The sequence below is a fragment of the Salmo trutta genome, chromosome 12 (assembly GCF_901001165.1).
Source record: "Salmo trutta chromosome 12, fSalTru1.1, whole genome shotgun sequence".
NCBI classification, from domain to species: Eukaryota; Metazoa; Chordata; class Actinopteri; order Salmoniformes; family Salmonidae; genus Salmo; species Salmo trutta.
The window spans coordinates 51,988,683-51,994,748 of record NC_042968.1 but is presented as its reverse complement, the minus strand read 5'-3'; the positions used below and the strand labels follow the sequence as shown (position 1 = coordinate 51,994,748).

General features: G+C 43.1%; 1 non-coding gene across 1 annotated transcript; it reads left to right on the top strand.

The window, feature by feature from the left end:
- Positions 1 to 5,664: 5,664 nt before the first annotated feature.
- Positions 5,665 to 5,738, top strand: trnaa-cgc (transfer RNA alanine (anticodon CGC)). Its single transcript has one exon. It is a non-coding gene; the product is annotated as a tRNA-Ala (tRNA).
- The last annotated feature ends 328 nt before the right edge of the window (positions 5,739 to 6,066 follow it).

Genomic DNA, 6,066 nt, shown 5'->3' with positions numbered 1-6,066 from the left:
AGGGGTACGGTCCGGAGGAGAGATGCTGGGTCCCGGTGGAGGACGTTTTGGACCCTTCTATGCTGTGGGAGTTCCACCATCTTTGTCCGGATCGCCCTGCACCTCGCCCTCCGGGTTGTCCCTGAGGCTGGTGTCGGCGCACTGCTGGAGCCGTGCGTCAAGGGAGGGGCACTGTCACGACTTCCTCTGAAGTAGGTCCCTCTCCTTGTTTGGGCGGCGTTCGGCGGTCGACGTCACCGGACTTCTAGCCATCGCCGCTCCACCTTTTTTTTCCATTTGTTTTGTCTTGTTTTCCCACACACCTGGTTCACATTCCCTCATCAGACTAAATGTATGTTACCCTCTGTATCCCCCATGTCTGTGTGTGGAATTGTTCTTTGTGTAGGGTGTTACGCTACAGGCTGGCTTGCACTAGGTTTGTTTCAAACCTAGGTTTGTTTGATTTGTTTAATCCGGATCATGTTACCGTGGTTGTGCTTTGTGCTGCCTTGTCTGTGCATTTGGCCCAGGGTGTATATTAAAGTTCTCCTGTTATCACCCATCTCTGCTCTCCTGCGCCTGACTTCCTGGCAACCAGTCACTCACCCTGTTACAACGTAACGCTGTCTACTTGCTCAGTTTGTGTTGTAGCACTATCTACTGTACTATTGCATATATCATATGTCTCAGTAATCACACACTGTGTCGATAGGATAGAACAGTAGCCACTTGTAAGACAAGGGGTGGCAGTCTATGTATATATGGACAACAGCTGGTGCACAATATCTAAGGAAGTCTCAAGGTTTTGCCCGCCTGAGGCAGAGTATCTAATGATAAGCTGTAGATCACACTTTTCACCGAGAGAGTTTTCATCTATGTTCTTCGTTGCTGTCTATTTACCACCACAAACCAATGCTGGCACTAAGACTGCACCCAATGAGCTGTATACGGCCATAAGCAAACAGGACAACGCTCATCCAGAGGCTGTGCTCCTAGTGGCCGGGAACTTTAACCTCTCTAGGGTAGGTGGGACGAAATCGTCCCGCACTATTCAACAGCCAGTTACACATCAGAGCGCCAAATTTAAAACCACAAAATGTCATAATTCAAAGATGTCAAAGATAGGACTATTTTACACCATTTGAAAGATAAGACTCTCGTTAATCTAACCATATTGTCCGATTTCAAAAAGGCTTTACAGCGAAAGCAAAACATTAGATTATGTTAGGAGAGTACATAGCCAAAAATAACCACACAGCCATTTTTCAAGCAAGCGTATATGTCACAAAAACCCAAAACACAGCTAAATGCAGCACTAACCTTTGATGATCTTCATCAGATGACACTCCTAGGATATTATGTTATACAATACATGCATGTTTTGTTCAATCAAGTTCATATTTATATCAAAAAACAGCTTTTTACATTAGCATGTGATGTTCAGAACTAGCAACTAGCATACACACCGCAAACTTCTGGTGAATTTACTTAATTACTCAGCATAAAACGTTCACAAAATACATAACAATTATTTTAAGAAATATAGATACAGAACTCCTTTATGCAATCGCGGTGTCAGATTTTACAATAGCTTTTCGGTGAAAGCACATTTTGCAATATTCTGAGTAGATAGCCCGGGCCATCACGGCTAGCTAATTTGACACCCACCAAGTTTGGCCCTCACCAAACTCAGATTTACTATAAGAAAAATTTGATTACCTTTGCTGTTCTTCGTCAGAATGCACTCCCAGGACTTCTACTTCAACAACAAATGTTGTTTTGGTTCGAAATAATCCATAGTTATATTGAAATAGCTCCGTTTTGTTCATGCGTTCAGGTCACATTCCGAAGGGTGACGCATTTCGTGACAAAAATTTTCAAAATATTCCATTACCGTACTTCGAAGCATGTCAAACGCTGTTTAAAATCAATTTTTATGCGATCAAGGTCAATTTTTATACGGAGCAGGTAGAGAGCTTCAAGTTCCTTGGTGTCCACATCACCAACAAACTATCATGGTCCAAGCACACCAAGACAGTCGTGAAGAGGGCACGATAAAACCTATTCCACCGCAGGAGACTGAAAAGATTTGGCATTGGTCCTCAGATCCTGAAAAAGTTCTACAGCTGCACCATCAAGAGCATCCTGACTGGTTGCATCACTGCCTGCTATGGCAACTGCTCGGCCTCCAACCGCAAGGCTCTACATCAGGTAGTGCGTATGGCCCAGTACATCACTGGGGCCAAGCTTCCTGCCATCCAGGACCTCTATACCAGGCGGTGTCAGAGGTAGGCCCTAAAAATTGTCAAAGACTCCAGCCACCCTAATCATAGACAGTTCTCTCTGCTGTCGCACGGCAAGCGGTACCGGGAGCGTCAAATCTAGGTCCATAAGGCTATTTTTTACTTAACACATATTTTTCTTAAAACTGCATTGTTGGTTAAAACCTTTTGGGGATAGGGGGCAGTATTGAGAATTTTGGAAAAAATATGTTCCCATTTTTAACTGCCTCCTACACCAACTCAGAAGCTAGAATATGCATATTATTGTTCAGGTTTGAAAAGAAAACACTCTGAATTATCTAAAACTGTTTGAATGGTGTCTGTGAGTATAACAGAACTCCTATGGCAGGCAAAAACCTGACAAGGTTTCAAGCAGGAAGTACCCTGTCTGACAAGGAGTCGTGCGTCTTGCATCTTTTTATTGAAAAGTAAGGATCTTAGCTGTAACGTGACAATTCCCAGGGCTCCAATAGGCTCTCAGAACCCGCGAAAAACCTGAAGGTTTACGAGGGAGCCTCAGGCTGAAACACATTATCACCTTTTGTAAGTGGCTGCTCAGAGGACCTTTGAATGAGGCGCGTGCACGATTCGCTCCTGAGGAGAAATTTTATTCGGCTGTTTAGGCTCAATGCATACTCCCGGTCGGAATATTATCACTTATCTACGAGATAAATGGCATAAAAATTGGTTTTAAACAGCGGTTGACATGCTTCGAAGTACGGTAATGGAATATTTAGACATTTTTGTCACGCCAATGCGCCATGCGCGACACCGTGAAGAAGCATTCTGATAGTGTCTAGAACTCACGAACAAAACGTCGCTGTTTGGATATAACGATGGATTATTTGGGACCAAACCTACATTTGTTATTGAAGTAGAAGTCCTGGCAGTGTATTCTGACGAAGAACAAGCAAGGTAAGAACATTTTTCTTATAGGAAATGTGATTTTGGTGGAGGCTGACCTGGGTGGGTATCTAAATAGCTAGCCCTGTGATGCCGGGCTATGTACTTAGATTATTGCAAAATGTGCTTCATCCGAAAAGCTATTTTAAAATCGGACATATCGAGTGCATAGAGGAGTAATGTATCTATAATTCTTAAAATAATTGTTATGCTTTTTGTGAACGTTTATCGTGAGTAATTTAGCAAACTGTTAGTAAATTCCCCGGAAGTTTGCGGGGGTTATGCTTTTTCTGAACGTCACATGCTAATGTAAAAAGCTGGTTTTTGATATAAATATGAACTTGATTGAACAGACATGCATGTATTGTATAACACAATGTCCTAGGTGTGTCATCTGATGAAGATCATAAAAGGTTAGTGCTGCATTTAGCTGTGGTTTGGGTTTATGTGACATGATATGCTAGCTTGAAAAATGGGTGTCTGATTTTTTCTGGCTGGGCACTCTGCTGACATAATCTAATGTTTTGCTTTCGTTGTAAAGCCTTTTTGAAATCGGACAGTGGGGTTAGATTAACGAGATTCTTGTCTTTAAATAGCTGTAAAATAGTCATATGTTTGAGAAATTGAAGTAATAGTATTTCTAACGATTCAAAAATCGCGCCACTGGATTTCAGTGGCTGTTACGTAGGTGGGACGAGTTCGTCCCACATGCGCCAGAGAGGTTAAGGGCTTGTAAGTAAGCATTTCACTGTAAGGTATTCGGCGCATCTGACAAATAAAATGTGATTTGGATTTGATTTGAACAAAACACAATTCAATATCACTAAATATCATTTGAATTTGAAATCAACCAAAGCTTGAAACTCTAGGCCTATTGTATTTTACATTTTTTGTCAAATTCTGGGTTGAATTGAAACAATATCTGTTGATTACTTTGCAAAAGTTTACAATTGGCTCATTCATCCCCCCTCCTCTCCCCTGTAACTTTTCCCCAGGTCGTTTGTGTAATTTAGAATGTGTTCTCAGTCAACTTTTTTTCAATATAAAAATATATATTTATATTTATACGATATATGAGTGAGGAAGTATTGTCACGTTTATGTTGCTCTGTTAAACCTACCCATTGGAAAGACTTCAATAGCAACAGTGAATCTATTTAGTTTTTATATGGAAATCTCTCAATAATCATTCTCATGATTCACATTGGTAATAGTCAGTGATGAATATCATAGCTCAGCAGGACTTGGTTAAGTCCCTGGATCGGAGACCAAAGAGTAGCTGTAGAGATATCAATTCTCCAGTACGATGCTGCCCAGCCTATATACATATTTTCTGATAGTGGATATAACGGTGAATATCTGACATTGTTCTAAAGGTACAAACGTATTTTATACAAGGTTTGTCTGTGTTGAAATGTGGTTACAATGATGACATAATCCTGTTATTGAAATTTCATCCTCAGTTTTGAGGGTGAAATCCAATGTATTTTTCACAATACGTTGGCAAATGACATTGAAACAACATTGATTCAACCAGTTTGCGTCCAGTAATCACAAGGTGTTTGTAGTGTTATTGTCATAATGCTGGGATGGGAGAGGACGGGCGGTTGGGGGGGGGGTGCTGTTTCCGGTGTGGTACAGCAATAGTGGGCCGGTGTGGCTGAAATGTCAGTCCACCACTGCTCTGCGGCTCCGCCTGTGACCTAGAAAACATTAGCTTGAAAGAGAAACAGAGGGGGAGAGAGAGAGAGAGAGAGGAAAGCAAGAGAAAGAGAAATTAGGGGGGAGATAATGGGGGTAAGAGAGAAAAATACTGTAAGTAGAGACAGAGAGAGATAAACATTCATAAAAATCCAACATAAAGCAGCACATTTCTGAATGTCCTCTACATCAAGGTCGACAAGTCCACCGTGTCCCCCTCCCAGAGTGCAAAGAACCTTGGCGGCACCCTGGTAAACACCCTGTCGTTCTCTGCAAACATCAAACCAGTGACTCGTTCCTGCAGGTTCATGCTCTACAAAATCCGTAGAGTACGACCTTTCCTCACACAGAAAACGGCGCAGGTCCTAATCCAGGCACTCGTCATATCCTGTCTGGACTACTGCAAGTGTCTGTTGGCTGGGCTCCCCGCTTGTGCCAACAAACCCTTGCAACTTATCCAGAACACTGCAACTCGTCTGGTGTCAAACCTTCCCAAGTTCTCCCATGTCACCCCGCTCCTCGCTACACTCCACTTGCTTCCAGTCGATGCTCGCATCAACTACACCCAACAGTACACATGTTTATTGTAACCCTGAACAAGCACACCTAGTAGTGTGGTGCCGGAGCAACAACCTCTCCCTCAATGTCAGCAAGACCAAGGAGCTGATGGTGGACAACAGGAAACGAGGGGCACGCCCCCATCCACATCAATGGGGCGGCAGTGGAGCAGGTAGACAGTTCCTTGGTGTCCAAATCACTAAAGACTTAAAATGGTCCACACATGAAGAAGGCGCGACTATGTCCCGTGTGGCTCAGTTGGTAGAGCATGGTGTTCGCAACGCCAGGGTTGTGGGTTCGATTCCCACGGGGGACCAGTACGGGGGGAAAAAAAAGAAAAAACATGTATGAAATGTATGCATTCACTACTGTAAGTCGCTCTGGATAAGAGCGTCTGCTAAATGACTAAAATGTAAAATGTAAATGTGTCTTCCCCCTCAGGAGGTTGAAAAAGTTTAGCATGGTCCCTGAAATCCTCAAAAGGTTCTACAGCTGCACCATTGAGAGCATATTGACTGGCTGCGTCCCTGCTTGGTATGGCAATAGCACCGCCCTCAATCACATAGCGCTACAGAGGGTTTTGCAGACAGTCCAGTACATCAATGGGGCCAAGCTCCCTGCCATCCAGAACCTTTATATCAGGC